We start from the raw sequence: 21,684 nt of genomic DNA on the forward strand, positions 1-21,684 counted from the left end.
GCGTGGAAGTAGCCAACTACTTAAGTTTTTGAGACATTTGTAGGTGGCGAGGGTTCCGTTTGGCTCCATTTACATCCCCGGCTTGGCTTGGCGGTTCGGTGTGTTCCTGGCGGCACAAATAATGCCAGGGCAGCCAGCCAGTGCCAGGACCCCCTCTTTGTTGTTGGGAACTTTTAGAGTCCTGGGGTAATTCTCATCAGGATTGAGGCTTATCCGACTTCCTACTTCCTGAGGGATTTAGTTACCCTCCTCCAGCTGAAAGGTCATATGGGAATGAGCCAGCGGGAAAACCTGCTGCTGCCTCCAAGAGAATATGGGGACCATCTCTTCCACCGAGAATGTCTTCCTGCAGCCCATTTTTTTTGTCCAGTTGCATCCACTTTGTAAACCCAGGTGTATAACCACACATTGTATGCTGCTACCCTTCACCAGTAGAGAGAGAGAGAAGACAAATCATTCGGCTCTGGCGGCCTTTGATCTTCAGTCCTGAAGACCAACTCCCATCATGTCTGGCATCCTAACCACAAGCACCAAAACCAGCACTTCCATGTCCCACTGGATCTCTCATCTTTTAAATACCTCTGTGATCAGCAAACACTTGGCATTAGTACGTGCATTTTTTTCTTTCTTTCTTTCTTTTCTTTTTTTTTGGACTAGCAGCATAGTAAGAAACAGCCAAAAACAGAGAGGAGGCAATCGATGATCAGCGTAGGATCATTATGCAACAGAATAAAGAGGAGAGAGAGAGACAAGGTTGACTTGTGTGGTCTCTAGCCATCCCAACAAGGGACAGAGGAAGCAAACAGGTGGGGGCTTTTAGGACAGACAGAATTACTCTGGAATACAATGTCGATGTGTGAGGCCTCTTGGCTTTGATCCCCACCCTACCCAAAGCACCTGGAATAGTTCAGTGGGAACACAGTAGGTCCCCAGTAAATGTCTGTCAAATGAATGAATTGATCATCTTGCATTTTTTCTTTATATCCTGCTTGTAACTTTCCAAAAACAAAGAAAATGTATACAGGTGAGAAATGGGGTCAGTTTCAACATGTCTCCCGAAGTCATATGCCCGGAAGATGAGAGAGGAGATATGGCCCAAACCAAGGTGACTTCAAGGTGCCAGGCCCCCCGCACCCCCTCCCCGATCTCTAAGCTCTGCCTTGTTTTTTCTTCAGCAGAAAACCCACCCTTTGATTTCCCCGGTGTTCTCCCCTCATTTGTGTTGGGTGAGTCATGATGGAGAGATGATTTAAATCGCAGCCTGGGTGGGAGGGAGTTAGTCATTAAAAATGTATTTTCTCTGGGAGTTTGTTTTTAAAACTTTAGGCCAGAAAATATGTACAGGAATGTTTGGCTTTTAATAATTAAATCTTGCATTGTTTTAATTTTCTCTGGAGTGTCTCTCTGGAGGAAAATAAAGTTGCAAATCCAATATTTATGTCTTTCCTAAAGCATTGGTTGCCAAATGAAATGAGGTTTGCTATTTTTTTTCCTCGATGGTTGATTTGTCTCCAGAGGGCACCCTTTTGAATTTGCAGGAAGGGATTAATGTTCCGTGGGAGCAGGGAGGAATCTCTGGAACAGGGGACAGAGGACGTGGGTGTTCTTAGATTAGGAGAGTGTGAGATTGGGAGTGTGGTGCATCCACCCCCAACCCAATCCCACCCTGCAGGTTGCCGGCATCCTTCCTTTACTTCACTGTTTCACACACAGCCATTTTCAGCAGGAGAAGAAGCTGAGCGTCCTGTGCACGACCAGTTATTTATCTGGATACTTTAGGCCATCTCCCCCTTTCACCTCCACAAGCCCACACATCAAGGGGCATCCCGGCACGTGGAATATGAAAAACATTCAGCACACCAAGTCAGGATTTGGAATTTTTTCAGGTCCTCCCGTGCTCAGGCAACACAAACCTCATCATTAGGGTACTTTCCCTTCATGCCCCCAACACTGGGACTTACACCTGTAACTGTCTCAAGTTCAGCCAAGCCCTGTTTGAACAGAGAGAGGAAGGCAGGGACCAGGGTTCCCTGCTGTGTACAGTTGGAATCTCACAGCTCTGCTCCAGCTGTTTTGGGGCAAAGAAATAGCTTCTGTGATTTCTGCTTCTGATGGGTTTGACTTTCTAAGTCAGTGGTTCTCCAAGAGCCTCGAGGAGGAGGGTGCATCCTCTCAGAGCCGAGGCGTCTTGTGCCTTGAAGGGTGAACATTAGTGCCCTGCTCATCAGGGGGGTGGAACGTGGGTGTGGTTTAGTAACCAATGCCGGGTCCCACCTGGATGACTAACCCCTGTGTCTGCCATCTGCAAGGAGCTCAGAGAGTTATTTGAGATGGGCAAATATCATACCTTCCTCCAACGTTCAGGCTATAAATACAATGTTTAAGAGCACAACTTCCAGGGAAGATCCAACTGGCATCAAGACTAGCTCTGAGGTTTATGAGCATTGTATTCTTGTGTGGAAACCTTAACTTGTACGAGCGTTCATAGCCTCATCTGTTACATAGCAATGATCCTAGTTCCTTACTGGGTTCCTGGGAGGATTAAGAAAACCTATGTAAAGAACATGGCACAATATTTGGTAATAAGAAGGACATGGCCCAGTACCTGCTACTAATAAGATACTTAACAAAGATTTCTTAGAAAGGAAGTATAGTAGTATTTAACAATGCCATTGGAATCAGATGGATTTGGGTTCAAATCCCAGCTCTGCTACTTGATACAATCTGTGACCTCGCGGACGCTGTTCCTAACTTAGTTTTCCATCCTTTAGGTAGAGACGATAACATCGACCTCAGAGGAATTTCTAAGGATGAAATCCGACAATACATTCAAAGTGCCCACCACATGGTAAATTATTGTTGCTGGAAGACGGAATGGATGAAGGAGGCTGGGTGCTGTCCAGACCAGACAAGCCATGTGTGCTCTGGTTTGTGGGTTCCTGCTGGAATCCCTTGTTTTCTAAACACCTAAAGAAGTCAAACTGGAATTGGGTATATGGAGGGAGAAACATGTTTCTTCTTGAACTTGAACTGGTATGACTTCATTCATCCATCTGACTTGGTTAATGTATTCGCTATAATTTGATTCATTCATTTGAAAAGTACGTATCAAGCAGGTGAAGTGTCGGGCACTGTCCTAAGTGTTGGTCACAAAGGGCAGAGCGAGTTAGTGCCTCCTCTGAAGTTCAAAGCAGTAAGTTTTAAACTCCTGTATCTATAGATTCCTTTGATAGTTTGATAAAAGGTGTGGTTTTTTTCCCCTCAGGTAGTGGGGTGACAGGGAATCATCTGCAGAAACATTTAGTTTATAATTTTAGGACATTAATAGGCCCCCCTGCAGCCATCTTGATCTGAACCTGGTATCTGTCTGATTTTCTTTCTTATGGAAATAGCATCCTGCTTGTTTAAGATGCTGACACCCTCCACTCACCTGTATGTTTTCCAGCTTCCAGGAGCTGATATGGTTCACAGCCCTCCCCCTTTACACACAGACAGACACATACTTGCCCTCACACGCACCACCTGCCATCGATGTGTCCAGTGGTGTATATGACATATGCTTCGCCGATAAGAATCCATCTTGGGGATGTTCAAACTGGGCCCAAGATATGGTGAGTTCTCTCTGAAAGAGGAATCTGTGATATGAGAAGCTTGGGAGCTTCTGGGGGGCCACAGTTCCCAACATTTGGGAGAAATAAGTCTTTTACTGTTGAGAATGAATGCAACTCTCTTAGAAGAGCAGAGATGAGTGTGAGAATGAGAGTGGGACTGAGAAAGAGAACAAGAGAAGAGATGCTGATTGAGAGAGCCGTTGGTAGTCTTTGAGTCCCTTGTTTGATTTATTCCTGAGACCCAGCTGCATTATGCTCCTACCCAGGGTTTGGTTATTTAGCCTCATAAAGGATGCCATGAGTCATCACATTCTCCTTTTGCTTAACCATGCTAGTGTTGAGTTTCTGTCTCCTGCAACCCGTAGAATCTTGATGAATACAGCATCTTGGATCAGTTTCTGGGGTCCCGTGAGAGAGAGATGAGAAACCTGGCTCTGATGGCTCAGTACAATCAGTGCCATGATAGAAGGTAGAAGAGAACACAGGATGCTATGGCAGCAAAGAGAATGGGCGCTTAATCAGGAATTCCACCAAGAGTGGGTCGTTTGTGTCCTTTCAGAAAGAGTCAGGCATGGTTCTTCCACTCTTTGATCAGTGAGCATGTGCGTGAATATGACCTAATTGAGATGGACCAACCTGGCTTAGTCACCTGGCAGAATAATGAGAATTTAAAACAGATTCTCATGGTGGGATGTTTTATCATTCACTTCCTTTCACCTCCCAAAGTATCCTAGGGTGAGTCTTCAGTAAGACAAATGGCATCTCTTGGCCTGTGCATGTCGATAATAATATTAATCCATCTCCCATTCTCCCCGGCCTCCCCCCGACACCTCCTGTTTAACAGCAAGCCTCATTAGCTGGTTGTGGCAGGCACTTTTCTCTCTGTCTTCCTCCAAACGAAAATATCATCTCCTTCATTCAGGAGCTGAAATTCATCTGACACCTGATATTCTACTGTATACATGCAAGGTCCATGTAATGAGACCCTTATACTAATAGCTCCTGTTGAATAAGCCCCTGCAATCTGTTGAATCCTGTATCAGTTTCCTTATATATTATCTCCTTTACACTTCACAATGTCCCTGAGAGGTAGGCATTATTGCCCTTGGTTTCAGATGAGCACCTAAGAGGTTAAGACATCTATCCAAGAGGCATTGAGTCCTCTGATTCACGACTGACTCCACAGCCTGTATGTGGAAGGGCAGTGATTTTGTTTAGCTACCAAAGAATCTTCAGGACCTAGGACAGCTCCTGGCTGGTGGGGCAAACATCCAGGTATCTGAAGATGCATGTGAGAGATTATAAACTCCCACAACACGTCTATTCAGAGACATGAGGGTAAAGCCAAGAGTTATGTAACAGTGGATAGAGTCCTACTCTGCCACTTGATGTATGGGGAAACAGAGGCAGCACATTGTGGATTGGGTAGCCCAGTGTCGTGTGTGTAAGGGCTAGAATGAGATTGGCAGGCACACTTTTTTTTTTTCTGTTGTTTGCACTGTGTTCACTGTGGGATGTGGGGATGGCCACCTTCTTCTGCTACTGTACTCAATGGGTCCCCTTCGTCCGTCTGCTTTCCAGCCTCCCAAGGTTGCAGCCCTCAAAGCCGAGGGGCAGAGACTTTGCCAGGGCTGCTGCTGCTGTGATAACCCAAGTCATAATGCTGCCCTGATTGTCTGTATTATAAGGATGGCAGGCCTGGCACATGGGTCCTCTCAAGGCAGCTCTCCAATTAATCTTTTCTTCTCTGATTAAGGCTCACGTCCTGCGATTGTTGTGGTTGGGAAGGGTTGGTGCGCAGGATGTTTTAAAGAGTTCTGCACAGCGGAGTAAGTGGAGGAATGTGGGGTTAACCATGCTGACATTATCTCAGACATGATCACTTTGTGGTCCGGAACATCTGAAGCAATATGGAGCCCATTACTGGCTCTGTGTCCCTGGGGAGCTTCTGGCGTTGCTGGGCTTGCTGGCAAGGGTTGCATTGTGCACCAGGCAAGGGGAAGGTATTGCTGCTGCTGCTGCTGTAAGACCTGGGGGAGTCAGAAAGGGATGGGGAGGCCTCACTGTTTTGGTCAAAGCAAGGAAAATATTGGCTTATGCTGTGTGTTACGTTTTCCTTCATTAATTGAATACACATTTATTGCAAACCCACCCTGGACCAGGTCTTGTGCTGGAAGCTTGGGCAAGCAGCGAGCACAAAGAGACATGCCTCTAGATTCCCAGGACATTTGATCCGGAAGGTGAGAGCAATTAGATTGTCACAGTAATAAATTCATATTTGCAGACAAGAGAGATTCTCGGCAGTCATGGGACAGTTTGTTAATTTGTTGTAATAAATACTTACATAGCACTTACCATATGCATGACGTTATTCTAAATATATTACTTATATTTACTCATTTAATCTTCAAAATAACCCTATGAGATAGGTAGGTACTGTTATTAGTTCTTGTTATTCACATTGTACAGATGGGGAAACTGAGGAACAGGGAGGTTAAGTGTCCCAAGGTCACACAACTAGTAAGTGTTAAAGCTGAGATCTACACTCATGTGGTCTTCCTTCAGAGTTTCTACTCCTAACCACTCAGGATACTGCCTTTCAGTTGAGAATATAGACGAAAGGAATCTGTCTCTGTCTGGGGTTTGGGCAGGCTTCCTTGCAAAGTGACATTTGAGGGGAGATGCAAAGGAGGGGGAGGTAACTAAACAAACAGGGAAAGCGCATTTCAGGTGGAAGGGACAGCACAGGCAAAGGCCCTGTGGTCAGAGGAAGGGGACAGCTTGCAGAGGCTGCAGGATGGCCGGTGAAGCTTATTATGAGATGAGGCTGGGGAGGTGGACAAGAGCCAGATCTTTCAGGGCCTTTCGGGCCATACTAAGGAATTTTTGGTCTTTACTCTCTGGAAAATGGGAATCCAGAAGAAGGAGGTGAGCAGTCAGGTTTGCATCTTGAGAAGGACATCTGTGAATCTGGAAGTCCATGTGTGTCTATGGGCCCCGGTACCTGGCAGATTGTAACCTTCAGTGGGGTGATGATGGTGATGAGGACAACAATAGTAATGGTAATAGCTTATTCAGGACCCAGGGACCCGCTAAATCCTTCACTGGCAATATCTCAGTTCTCACAGCCACCTTCTATGCGATCGGGAATGTTATTATGCTCATTTTACAGAGCACTGAAGCTTAGAGAATTTCAGCAGTTGGTTGGGATTCCATGGCTGGTGCCTGACAGGAGCAGTTATTGGACTCAGATCTGTCTGATTCCAAAGGTTGGGCTTTTACCTGTGATGATGAGCACTTGTCCCGAGAGAAGAGCAGAGGCAGGGGATGTTGGGCTTCTCAGCCAATAATGATCATTAATTAGATGCCAGGGTCTTGGGGGCTTCTCATCATATACTATCTCATTTAATTCTCATAACAACTAGGTGAGTTATACAGTATTGGCTCCATTTCACAGATGAGGAAGAGGAAGCTCAGATAAGTTGCCTGTGGTCATGTGGTTCATAAATAGCAAGAGGTCTAGGTTTTAACCCAGGTCATCTGGCTGCAAAGACTAGTGGTTATATTTCTCTGAAAAAGTTTCCCTGGCTCCCTCTGTCTGAATTCCCAATTTTTAATGTTACTTCCTTTGTCAGATGTCCTTGGCTGGCTACACAACTGCCACCTCCCACCTCATTTCTTTGCTACGGAATTCCAGCTGTTTTTAAATATTAAATTGTCATGTTTTTCCATGGAGATTGGACACTGCCCAGCCCCAAAGGCTATCTGTGATTGGTCTCTAAGGCAATCCTTATAGTACATGCTAGTGATTCATCTGAGCAGGGTGGGTTTGACTTTATTCTAACTGAGGGGAGGTGGGGACAGGGAGAAAGTTTTCCTTCCCTTTAGGGGAGAATCAAAGCTTCCCTCTAGTTGAATGAACCAACCTTGAAGTGACTTGTCTCTGGATTTCTTGTTATAGGTGACCATATTTTTTTGTATTGGCTTAAGCCATTTGGGGTTAATTATATTGTTACTTGAGGCCAAAAGTATCCTATGTAACATGCTCCTTTTGGATTAATCCTCAGTAACCTTTGAGGGACAGAAGAGAGAGAGGGAATGGATGAGGAAGGGGGCCAGGGCTGAGATGAAGGGGGCTTTAAGAGCTCTCCTTGTCCTTTGAACTGTGGGGGTCAGCAGGGCTTGACCTCTTTTAACTCCTGCTGTTTTTGAAGTATTGGTACTCTGCCCACCTGAGCTAATCTGGGCTTTGGCCCCCTAAACTCCTCATCCTACTCTGTCTTTGTTCCTAAGGAAGATGTCTGTGTCTCCAAAGGTTGCCTCTTTTAAGGTTCTATTAATAAAAACCGGTTGATCTGGAAATGTCCAGATCTTTGATCCTTTTCAAAGGCACATTTTCTGAGGAGCAGTGAGGAAGGCTGCCCGCTCAGCAGTGTAAGGATTTGTAGATAAACTCTTGCTCTGCTTCTTCGTGGTGGCTGGAGATACAAAGTGCACACGGCACCGCAGAGAGACCCATCGGACACCCGGTTGTCCTGCCTGGGGCTCTGGTTAGGTTTTGCCGAAGTCATTAAGTGCTTGACCACCTGGAAAGTGAAGTAGGATGATGTGTGTTAGTTTCAGAGGAGGTGCCAGAGGCTTGGTCTGCACTGACCTTGTAGAAGTTGGGAGGAAGCCCAGAGGGTCCACAATGCAATGGATTAGCGGCGTCTTCCAGCGACCTCTTTCTGAGAGAGGTTCTGAAAGAGCTCAGGTCTGTTGACCTTTCCAAGGTCTCAGGAAGGTCACTCTTGGGGCTCTTTAACTAATTAGGTGGTAAAAAAAAAAAAAAAAGACAGCAAAACACCTGTTTATGTGCTCCCTAAATTCACTGGGTGGCCTGGGGAACTCTTGCTCCTGGATCAAGACTCAGCCAGGGCCTTCTCGAGTCCTCTTTCTCAGAGCAGTTCTGGGGACTCTCCTTTATTCCCACAGAATCTCTATTTAAATGTATGGAATAAGTTGCAGTAGCAGCCCTAGTTCTTCACCCTTCTCTGCCTTTTGCCCTGTGACTTTGCTGTCCACTCCCACCGTGCATCTGGCACAGCCCTGTGATTTGCCATGGCCAACAGCACAAGGCAGACATGATGGGGTCCTGACCTGAGCTCAGGCCTCAAGAGACTCCGCAGGTTTGCACTCCCATCGCCATGACAACTCGCCCAGACCAGCGACCAGTCACAGGAAGCGGCTACAAAGAACACGGACTAGAGACATCTCCAGCTGCGGCCAGCATAGACAAACCAAAAGGGGGCCAGCCCCGGACGTGTGAGCAAGCCCAGGTGAGAAGGCAGAGCCCTGTGGCCAGCCCCTGGCAGACCTCAGGTGTGTGAACAGTAAACCTTTACAGCTGAATGTCACTGAGGTTGTGGTGCTTGCCACATAGCATTACTGTGGCAATAGACAACAGAGACAAGGTGCGTCAGCATGTGTGACGTTGCCTTCTCTGTAAAACTGTAAACTATTTGTGGGCGAGGAAATCATAACAGAGGCCGTAATAATAAGGACAGTGATACTGTGCTGCACACACTATACTGGATGATTCATGACGATCATCACGGAAGCGCCATAAGATGGAAACTGTTACTGTTTCCACTTCACAGACTGGGGAGCTGGGACTTGGGTAGAGGCGCAGTGAACCAAGGTCACGTAGCTCGTGCCCGTCGCAGCGCCTGGAGTGCCAGACACAGCGGCAGGCGGAGAGTCAGTGCTCAGATGTCTCTTGGATGAATGAGTAACTGTACTTCAAATTGTGTTTCACTGAATAAGCCCGAAGCAAATTAAAGTAAAATAGTACATTTGCCTTAAGTGAACATAAACGAGAAGGATAACTTTTCCCGCTTCTCGAATCTTTAGTGTAGAAAGACTCTTTGTTCAGCAAATGCGAACTACCTTACATTTATCCACTCTTGCACCATTCCTTGCTGATGCATTAACAGTAACCATTGGATTATTGTTACAAACAAGAAAACATACCCCATTGTGCATTTTTTTTAACAGCCTTATAAATCAGGTTTGCCTTACGTCGAAATCTAATTCAATTACAGGAAAGCTATACCTTGTGGACGATTAAACTGTAAATTGTGGGTGTCCACCGGGTGCCTAGATTACTAAACATGTTCCCTGCCATAACTCACCTCTGTTCCTGCTGTATATTGTCCATGCTTACTCGAGGATGGGAACTTTCAGCTGACATGCACCATATTGAAGGATATTTATGGTGCGTCTCAAACTCGGAATATCTTCTTCAAGGAGATAACAATGCATCACGCAGGCCCTTAAGACGTATTATGCTTCTCTAAGTGGAAAAGTCCACATGACTGATCTCTCTCTTTTTCCTTGTCAGTGCTCAGGTATTGGGACACAGAATTATGAAACGTGACCTTTCTTGTTTTCCACAAAAATAACCTCCGTGCTGTCTCTTCTAGGTCAGGGCATGAAGGCTAAAGGTTTGCCTTCTCCATGATGAGTTTCTCGGGAAAGCAAGCAATGAGCAGAGGTAGGGGCAGCTTTGGAGGTTAGGAGACGCCTGTGCCTGGATCACAAGCCCACGGCTGCAAGCAGGACTGCTGGCTACCACGGCTTCCTTTGACTCGCCCAAGGCAAACAGCAAAAGAAAGGGTTTAATTTCATTATTGACTGGTGCCTTTAACAAACGCTTATTGAGTGGTGCAATGTGCCAAGGCACATAGTGACCACCACAGCATAGCCATATTTGTCTAGTTCTTTACAGCTGATAAAGTATCTTTCCACTAATTCTCTCATTTCTCCCTTATGGAAAAAGAAAACTACTCATAAAGTAGACAAGGCAGGAATGAGGATAATGTTTAAAAATAACCAGTGATGATGTTTGGTATTAATTTAGCAATTATTATACACCAGGGATTACATTAAACATTTCACATGCGTCTTCTCATTTAAGTTTCAAATAAGTCATCTCCAGTGGGTGCTATTAGGGGGCTCATTTTTTTATATGAAGAAAAGGGGGCTGGAGGAGGCTCAGTGACTTGTCTAAGATTACACAGCCATTGAGTGGCAGATCTTGAATTCACACACAGGACTCTCTGCCCCTCAGAAGTGCAGGCCCTTAATCCTTGTGCTACCTTCCTCCCAGAGCTGGGGGTTGGACTTGCTGACACTAGGATGTCTTCAGGGATTCATCCTGGCACAGGACTTACATTAGCCGCAGAAAACTCTTAACTCCTATGATGTCACCTCTGTTTTCTTGTTTGGCCACTAGAAGTTAGAAATTCCCAGAGGTGCTTTTCTATCTGAGAGGATCAGAAAGTTCGGTAGAAAGAGCTTAATTTTCTGGGACTTTCATGAATCCAGGAGAAAAGCAGAAATTCAATATAGTAATGATTTGAAATATCTCTTAATTTCTCATTGTGATTGTTTTTAAGAGGGATTTCTTGGGTGACACAGACTCTAGCTATACTGCAAGTTTACCTTTGCATTTCCACTTTCACTTGAAGATTGCAGCAAGGCAATCTTTGCAATAATTGGGAGGTCTTTGGTAACAGTGAGTAACAGTAATTTGTCTTGTTTGCGAAGAGATTTACTACTACTTGGAGAACCATTCACATCAGTATTTGATCCTGACAAGCACTGTGTAGGGTAGTTAAGATAGATATTTTGACCCCCTATTTACAGGTGGGAAACTCCAGATAGAAGATGCCGAGGTTCTTTATTTGAGGTACGGACACATCTCTCTCTGGTAGATTGAATGCTTGATCTTTATTCTGTCTTACTTCTGTCTTAGTGTTATGCATCTGTGCTTTGCCACGGACTTGTGACGAGCAGAGTGGCTTTCCTCCCTTCTTGACTTTGAGCTTGGTCAGGTGACTTGCTCTTGACAATAGGTAGTAGGAAACACACCTGTAGGATAGACATTTCCTTACATAGTGGGGCTTGCCCCTATGCACCTTCGCCATTGCCATGGCCCCCTTGAATAGCTGCTGTCATTTAAGCCTGGGCCCCACAGCCTCAGTCTCTCTTGACAGAGACCAAATCAAGTACAGTTATTAAGTATGCATATGGAGCATGCATAAACCCAGCATGCAATGAGAAGCCAAGCCCAGCCAGACCTGCAGCTGGAAGCAAAGCTGCCTGGCTGAGCCCAGCCTAGATCAGCAATCTGTAGCCAAGTCACAGGCACATGTGAGAATAAATGAGTGCTGTGTTAAGCCACCGAGTTTTGGGGTGGTTTGTTGTATAGGTATTATTGTAATATAACTAACTGATAAACTCTCATTAATGAAGACTGGGCTAGGTGAAACACAGGGCTTGGAACAGAGACAAAGTCAAGTACATTTATTAAGTGCATGAATCTTAGAAGGAGACATACCTGGATTTGACACTGGGCACAAGTTGTGTCAAACTCTCTGGCTTCAGTGTCTCTATTTGTATAGTGAAGAAAACAACATTCCGTCTTCATAAGATTTCTGTGAGGATTGATTGAGATCAAGTATGCAAGTTACTATCATATAGCAAGAACTCAGTGAAAGATAACTGTTGTCAGGATGACCTCAAGTGATATTTGTTAAATACATTTTATCTATTTCAAGTGTGTAACTCAGTAGTTTTTAGTCTATCCAGAGTTGGACAGCCATCACCATACTTAATTTTAGAACCTTTTTGTGACTCCCAAAATAAACCTTGCATTTCTTAGGCAGTCATTCCCCATTTTGCCTTCCTCCCAAACCCCTGACAACCACTGATCGATTTTCTGTCTCTGTGGATTTACCTAGTCTGGATTTCATATAAATGGAATCACACGTCAGCCTTTTGCGTCTGACTTCATTCACTGAGCCTACAGTTTTCACGATGCATGTGTGTTGTAGCAGGTGTCAGTACTTCATTCCTTTTTATTACTGAGTAACATTCCATGGTACGGCTACATCCCGTTTCGTTTATACATTTACCATTTGTTGGATATTTGGGTTGTTTTTATTTTTTGGGGTATTATGGATAATGCCACTATAAACATTTGTGTACAAGTTTTCACGTGGATGTGTTTTTATTTCTCTTGAGTATATATTTAGGAGTGCAATTTCTAGGTAATATGGTGACTCTCTCTTTTTTTTTTTTAACAATTTGAGAAACTGCCAAATGTTTTCCTAAGTCACTGTACCATTATATATTACCATTCCCACTAGAAGTAAATAAGGATTTCAATTTTTCTACATCCAACCCTTGCTGTGATCTGTTTGTTTTGATTGTAGCCATCCTAGTGGGTGTGTAGTATCTCATTGTGATTTTGATTTGTATTTCTCTAATGACTAATGATGTTGAACATCTTCTTGTGTGCTTATCGGTCATTTGTAGATCTTCTTTGGGGAAATGTCTATCCATATTTTTTTGTCCATTTGTAAGTGGGTTATTTTTCTTTTAATACTGAGTCGTAAGAGTTATTTGTATGTTTTGGATATTAGTCTTTTATCAATTGTGTGATTTTCAAATATTTTCTCTCATTGTGTGGGTTGCTTTAACTTTCCTAATGGTATTATTTCCAGCACAAGGTTTTTCTTTTTTATGAATTTCAATTTATTTATTTTTTATTTTGTGGCTTGTGCTTTTATTGTCACATAAAACAAGGCTTTACTTAATCCAAGGTCATGAAGATTCACTCCTGTATTTTCTTCTGAGAGTTTTATAGCTTTTACATTTGGGACTATGATCCATTTTAAGTTAATTTTTATGTGTCGTGAAAGGAAGTCCAACTTCATTCTTTTGTATGTGACTATCAAGTTGTGCCAACATCATTTGTTGAGAGGACTATTCTTTCCCCATTGAATGGACTTCATACCCCTGTCAAAAATCAGTAACCATAAATATAATGGTTCATTTATGGACTCTCAGTTTTATTCCATTAATCTCTATGTCAGTCCTTACGCAAGTACCATACTGTCTTCATTACTGTAGCTTTGCAGAAATACTGAGGGGTATTTTAATCTCGGTATTAAATCTTCCAGTTCATAAACATGGAATTTCTTCTATTTAGGTCTTTCTAAATTTCTTTCAATAATGTTTAATAGTTTTCCATGCACCTATTTTACATTTCTTTTGTTAAGTTTATTCCTAAATATTTTATTCTTTTTGATACTATTGTAAAGGAAATTGTTTTCTTAATTTCATTTTCAAGTTGTTCATTGCTAGTGTAAAGAAATACAACTGATTTTTGTAAATTGATCTCACATCCTGCAACTTTGCTTGTTTATTAGTTCTAATGGTTTGTTTTTGTGTGTGGATCGTTCTGGCTTTTTATATACAAGATTTTGTCATAGTTCTACTCTTCCTTCCCAATCTGGGTGCCTGTCATTTATTTTCGTTGCCTAATTTCCCTGGCTTGACCATCCAGAATAATATTGAATAGGAGTGGTAAGAGTAGATATCCTCATTTTGTCTCTGATCTTAGAGGGAAAACATTGCATCTTTCACCATGAAATATGATGCTACCTATAGGTGTTTTCATAGATTCCCTTTATCATTTTGAAAAAGTTCTCTTCTGTTCCTGGATTATTGAGTGTTTTTCATCATGAAAGGTTGTTGGGTTTTGTCAGTTGCTTTTTCTGTATCTACTGAGACAATCATGCCATTTGGGTTTTCATTCTGTTATCTGCCCTTGACTGTCTAACCTGTCACAACCCTGCCCATGAAACCTTTGCAAAGGACTTGCAACTAGAGTATCCCAACACTGAACAATCCCTGAACAGAGGGCCAAGCACAAGATTCACTGCTTTTAAATATAAAAAGACAAACACAAATTTGATTTTATGCCCCTCGTTGAGAGAAGAGGCCACCTAGGAGGTCTTGACAGTATGTGGCATCTTGACCTCATGGCACCATATTTTTGCTGTATGGTTTGCATTCTAAGCAGAGGCCCCGCTTGGTAGAATCATAAGTCTGAGGTATTGGGCTCTGTTAGCCAGAAGCCCTTAAAGAACTGAGTTGCTCTACTGACATTCTGTCTTTTCCATAGTTACATTGGATAATATTACCAAGTCCTATAAAATTAAAATCAAGTTTGAAATAGGATTTGTTAATTACAGTATTTAACTATTGTTGTTATTGTTTCCTTGGAGATTAATGAGGTGAGTTATTGTAACATAATTAGACTACAGTGTATCTAATCTCTTACAAACCCTGGCGATTCACTCTTGTCCCGGTATCGTTTGAAGGTTAATTTCACTTTGCTGGTATAGACTTGGCAATGTGCTTTCTATTGAAATATGTTTTTAATTATATTTGAAAGTCATTAGTCAAGGGCTCTGCTGGGCTGGTCCGTGCATGCTTGCTGTGGAGGAATCAGATACAATTAGACTCATCGTGACCGTCTGTCCCCGTGTCCAGGTGCCCCTAAGGCATCCAGGAGGGAATTCACAGACAGATGGCACCTGGGCCCTGTACTGAGCCTCAGTTTGGTCCCAGGCAGACATCTCGTTGGTGGAATCTTTGGGAAAAGTCCCCATGGTAGCATTATACCTGTGACGTGTAGCCACTTAGTGGCCTCACCCCAGGTGTGGACTTTCTCAAACACACCTAGCTCTTTCCCAAGTTACAGCTTCTTGGATACCTTTCCATGTTTGGAATACTCCTTACCAGGCGTAGTTCTGGTTAGCCAGCACGCCTCAGCTTGAATGTCTGAAATGCTGCTCCTTGTGAGGAATCTCCCAAGATCCTACTCCCCCTCCCCACCACCTAACTCTTTCTGTCACCAGCTCTCGTTTTATCCCATGTTTCCTTATGTGGAAGGTCTCACCGTATTTTGTTGTCTATTTGCTGTTTCTCTCCTCTGTTTGTTCACTGCCGCATTCACAAGCACGTGGTCCACGCACAAAACTCCCAGTTGTGGTGGTTGAACGAGTGTTTCCAGGACTGTCTCGCTAATCTCTGGCTGCCTAATTGGCAGGAGATCCAGCCTTGGCGTTTCCAGTCTCTTCCTTGTACCCTAGACCTGTCCACGCTGAATGACTGGACTCCTCTCCCTCACTTGCCCATTCCTCCTGCCTCGGTGTGTTCATCCGCAACGTGGGAGGACCACAGCAGGGTCCTCCCCGCGGAGGACGTGCTGAGAGAGATGGCACAGGTGCAGTGACCGCCACGAGGCAATCTGTCACGGGAGGGGCGTGGGCTGGATGGTGTCCAAGGTCTGCTTTTGAGACCCTCAGTCTGAGACTGGACACACAGCCCGCAGGAAGCCATGAAGAAGACAGTGGCAGCCTCGTGGACCACCCAAGTCACAAGTCCAGCACTAGACTGGGCCTGGCGCCATTGCTTTCTTTACAGCAAAGTAGCTCCTACCTGGGCATCTCGTTAAAGGACTTGAGTAAACTGTTTCACATTCTTCCCCTTTTAAAATAGATTCTTCTTTGAAAAGTGTTTTAAAGTGTTCAAATTCAAAGGAAAAGAATGTGGGTTTACTGCTTGCCATGTTGGCAAAGCCATTTGTACATGTGTGTGTGCGTGTATGTGTGTTTGTGCGTGTAGACTGCACACTGCTTGAATGCATTTCCCTCCCCATCCTGTTGTGGAAAGACAGAATGTTGTGATTTGCATTGTGCTCCTAGGCTTGCTTCATCTCAAAATAAGAGACAGTCCCACCGAGCCTTTGGGATGGGCAAGGGCCCTGCTGCGCATTGCGGAGGAGGAGGGGGTGCTGGGTGACGAACATGCCAGGACAGTTCCTTATGTTGTTCGCCACCTTGCCTGTGATAGCTTAAGATGAATTTCCGTCACCAAGGGTCTCTCTGTGGGCCTTTCCCTCGAGCCTGCAAGGGTGACCGTAGGATCTGCACTGTCCAGGTAGGGAGACTCCAAGAGGCAATTCGAGGTGCACAGTCACACAGCGCTGGCACGTGGCAGAGCCATTGGTGTGTCTTAGCCACCATCACCACCTGCATAGAGCTCGTGCTGCCTCAGGGTGCCACTGCCAGCCGCCTTCGGTCCCATCAGGGCTGGTCTAGGGCACCAGGGCTCTGGGTTCCCTGCCCCTTGGCTGGCCCTGGCTGGAGGGGGCTGCTGGGGTTGGCAGGTTGGCTGCAGGTGGGGGCTGATTCCTCAGCACAGAATTGCTCCCTTTGCCAGCGTCACAACACCCATGTAAAATCGGATGCTTGAACTTGGCCACCAGAGGGTCTCTGCATTCAAAGTGGGCTTTCTGTTCCATGGTCTTGCACCCAAACCTGAGTCCTGCTTCTCCCAGCCTCCTTTTTATGTTTTCCACCTTACTTTTCAAAAAGAAGCCTTTTTCTTCGGGGAGAATAGGTTTCTCGGATCTAACCTCCTCCGTCCCCGTTTAATTTCCCATCCCTAAAGTGCCATATTGGCCTTTGCGAATCAATCAGTTTTGTCATTCTGGATCAGATGCCTCCCTGAAATGCAGATAAATTGCCCATTATGGAACTGTTGTCTCCCAATTCTGGGATGTATTCAGAAAATTCAACCAGATTTGTTAGGCCTGAACTTCTTCTCATGAACCGTGCTGTGACTGGGCCTCACTAGATTAAATACCGCTGAATGGCCCATTTCGTCTCATCCTCCTCCATGACCGGGGTCTCAGACGATGACCCCTCCGCTGCCACGGTCTCCACCAGCATGCCAGGACCGTGACCTTCTCTGACCCACTTGCCTGCACTCCCCAGCGGCCCTGCTTGTGGGGCCAGCCCCGTGCCTTGAGGTCAGCCAGGGTCAAGTCCTCGTGCATGGCCTGCAGCCCAGAGGGAGCGGTGCCCGAACGGACCGTGCCACTGCCCCCCTCCCTGTCTGCTCCGCCCTGGATCTGAACACTAACATTATTACGTTATTATCAAGGCTTATAGTGTGTTACTAGCAATACTAATAACTATTGGTATTATGATCAATGATGCGATAATTATCATTGCTAGTATTGTGGCACATGGTCAGTACAGATAATATTGTCAGTGATGACAACAGTGTCATGTGCTGCGTGCCACCATGCTGTGCCCTTTTATGAATTGAATCTTTTGTTCCTCCTGTGGACCCTGTGTCTCAGGTGCTGTCACGGCAACAGTAGCAACAGTGACAAACGGTGGTGGTGACATGCTTGAGCCCTCTCTGGGTGTCCCGTACTCTGCTAAGGGCGCTCAGGCAGAGTCACTTGCTTCTCCCAGTAATCTGATAAGATCGATATGATTTTTATTGTTGTTTTATGGTGAAGGAAATTGAGGCTCAGAAAGGTTGGGGACTTTCCCAAGGCCACACGGATGTCCCACTCTTGTATCTGGCCCTGAACTCAAACTCCAAGGTGAAGACCGACTGTACTCCCCCCGCCCTCAGCTTTATCACAGAATGACGGACAAGTAAAAATTGTGTATGTTTAAGGTAAAGAGTGTGATGTTCCGATGTATGTGTGCTTTGTGAAATGGTCACCACAGTCAGACTAATTAACATGTCCGTCGCCTCACAGAGTTTCTGTTTTGTGTGTGTGGGGGGTAAGAGTACCTAGACCTGCTCTCTCAGCAACTTCCAAACACACAGTTAGTCGCCGTGGTGGACGTTCGTCTGCAGAACTTGTTCATCGTATAACAGAGTTTGTACCTTCGACCAACATCTCCCCACTTCCCGCCCCCCAAGCCCTTGGTGACCACAATTCTACTCTCTGTTTCTGTGAGTTCAACTTTTTCAGATTCTACAGGTAAGTGAGATCATGCAGTATTTTGTCTCTCTGTGTCTGGCTTATTGCACCTGATCCAGCAATCCCACTATGGATATATACCCAAAGGAAAGAAAATGACTGTTTCAGAGAGACATCTACACCCCATGTTTATTGCAGAGTTATTTACAATAACCACGACACTGAGACAACCTAAGTGGCAATCCGCAGATGAATGGATAAAGAAAATGTCACACACACACACACACACACACACACACACACACACACACACAGGAATATCATTTAGCCTTAAAAAGGGAAATAAATCCTGCCAGGTGACAACATGGATGAGATTCATTTTTACTCACACTGGTCAGAAGCTCTTCAGCTGAAAGTTCCTAAGCAGAAACTCCTGTGAGCACAGGAACGATCTGATGGAAACGTCTGCGTGTGTGGAGGGGGTTGGTTGGCACCTGAGCCCAAGGCAAGTCTTCCACACCAGGCAGGGTTCCCCAGGGGAGCCTGGGGGCAAACATCTCCCCTGCCTACCTGGCAGGTTCCGGGGGACAGTGAAGGTCCCTGTGGCTAAGAAGAAGTAAAAGGTGGGACAACATTCTCTGATGCCATTTCTCCTCTCCAGTTGTTGCTCCTGGCACGTGTAAGGCTGCTGGCTTCCTGGGGTGCTGTGGTAGAACCTTCTGGGGCGCTCCCTCTTTGAGCTTCTGGCTGTCCTTCCACTCCCCGTGGGCTGGGGCCACTGAAGCAAGATTCCTTCCAGGCACGGGCAGCACCACACATGAGGCTCCTGCTGAGCTGCCCGCCACCGTGTGCTGCTCGGCCCCCTTCCTCCCTGCTCACCCCCTTCCTCCCTGCTCACCCCCGGCAAAGCTCCAATGTCCCCCTAAGTCTGCCCGTCCAGGCCAGATTCTGTACTTGTCAAAAGCTCTCCCCTGGGTACCCAAACACAGTATCACCTCTCACCTTCAACAGACAGTGACAACCAAGGACAGGTTGACCTTTACCTGCCTAGCCCTGGCTCCTGTCAAATGCCTCCCCTGACAGGTGAGAACTCTGAAGCCATCCTCGTACTTCCAGGGCCCACCTGTAGGGCAACAGGGCCAGGGAGGCACTGACATGTCTTGAGTGCTTGCTGTCACCAAGCTGGGACAACCGAGCATGGGCTTTGGAGATTGCAAGACCTAATTCTGTGTCCTACCAGCCGTGTGTCCTTGGGCAAGTGACTTAGGCTTTCTAAGCTTCAATTTGTCCTCTGTCAAATGGGGATAGAAGCATAGAGATGCATCATACCTGGAGCTTAAGGTCTTAATCAGAGCTGGGAGCAAAATATGTGAGCAAGTCTGAAGTTTCCTGAAGGCTGCAGAATTGGAACTCTCTTTGCAGTTCCTCAGTGAGTCCAGCACAGCCAGGTTTTGTTCCAGCCAAGAAATGGATTATGATTCTGTGATTGGGCATCTGGTGGGTGGATGGCTTGCTTTTAGGGGATATAAACTTTAAAATCACACTCAGCGTGGAGGCTCTGAGACAGGCATGTGGGAACTGAGACCTGCTATGTCCCACAAAAAGCTACATTGATAATGTTTGTCCAGGGACTCCAAGATCATCTGCATCTTAGCTTACCGATACCTCTTCTGCTTAAGGTCACCAGTGAGGAATAAATTAGCCACAAACTCAGGTAATCGGTTGGGCCACATGAAGGGCATTTTTATTTTTCCGCTCATGCCTCAATTAGGGTTCAGTTACAGATAACAGATACCACCCTAGCTGGTTTATCCCAGTGTTAGCATGAATGAGTGACAAGGTTGTAGGGACTTACAGTGGGAAGGAGGAGTGCCAGGCCCTTGGCTATTCTGAGGGAACAGATGCCAGCCCCAAGAGCCGCATGTGGCTGACACGGTGAGGAAAGCTGCTCCTCTTCCCGGCAGAAGGCCAGCGTGTGCAGCAGCTGCCATGGCAGGGCCACTGTGCTCTTGTCCCAGTCCACACCTGCAAAGCGGGTGCCTCGTGTCCTGCCTTCATCCATACTCACGTCATTTCCAGTCTGGGTATCACATGGTGCATCTGATCGGAGGACGTAAATCGCACGCAGAGTTTACTTGCGAATGTGTCTGGGGAATTTCCTGTTTGGGTTTCTGGCCTTGGCAGTGGAGGAAGGAACACTGAGAGGAGGTTATAGCGGTCACTGCTCTGGCCAGTTCACAGTGCCTGTCACAACTAGACGGGCCTGCGTGGCCTTGAAGACAAGCTGACCAAGAGGCTTGTTCTGCTTTTGTTTTTCACACGTCCAGACCTGATCCTTGGGAATTTAGTGCAAAAGGCCACACTCTACCCCCAAGCCTGAGGAAAAGGATCCAGAAAGGTGGGTAGATGGAGAGAGTATTTGCCTGTGAGCCAGAGTGGGGCTGGCCAGCCCTGTCACCTGAGCGGGTCCACGGTGGACAGGGAGCTGGATGCCAGTGGACACCTCTGGCTGCTCACACTGGAACTGTGGATAGGTCTGCAATCCTGTCAGTGACCAACTTGACCAACAGGTTTAGCTGTTTTCCTCCTTGCGGGGGAGAAGACAACCTCATTGCAGCCATGAACAGGATAGTATTGCCTCTTTTCTTCATACTCTAATGAATAAATGATATTCCCATTGCTTATCTATCTACTTTTAGAATTTGGATGGAATCCTGCAGATAATTATGGCATTTCACCATTTGATGGGAAATTGGCACCCACTGCATGGAGGTAATGGTCCAATTCAGCATCTATGAGACACCACCACTGCCACCACCACCAGCACCACCATCATCACCACCATTCCTACCATCATCGTCACCATTCCTGCCACCACCATTGCCATCACAATCACTCAGTATCACCACCACCGCCAGCACCACCATCATCACCACCATTCCTACCACCGTCATCATCGTCATCACCATTCCTATCACCACCACCATCGTCATCACCATTCCTATCACCATCATAATCGTCATCGCCATTCCTACCACCATCATCATCGTCATCACCATTCCTACCACCATCATCATCGTCATCACCATTCCTACCACCATCATCATCGTCATCACCATTCCTACCACCACCATCATCAGCACCACCACCACCACCATATTGATCAGCTAATGTTTACTAAGCACTCCCCGCCAGATACTGTGCCAAACCCTTACCTGCAGAATCTCGGTTCTCACACAGCCTTAGGCCGTGAATACCATGGTCATCCCCATTTCACAGAGGAGCAAACAGACCCAGATGCGTAGGAAGGGCCATGATTTGAACCTCAGTTGTCTGAGTCTGGAGTAAAGAGGTCAAAGGCTCCCTTGCCTCGGTGGGCAGCATATGAAGCTCAGGAGTGTGAGGACGAACTACATAATCTGTCTCATCAGAGGCATCTAT

The sequence above is a fragment of the Lemur catta genome, chromosome 2 (assembly GCF_020740605.2).
Source record: "Lemur catta isolate mLemCat1 chromosome 2, mLemCat1.pri, whole genome shotgun sequence".
NCBI classification, from domain to species: domain Eukaryota; kingdom Metazoa; phylum Chordata; class Mammalia; order Primates; family Lemuridae; genus Lemur; species Lemur catta.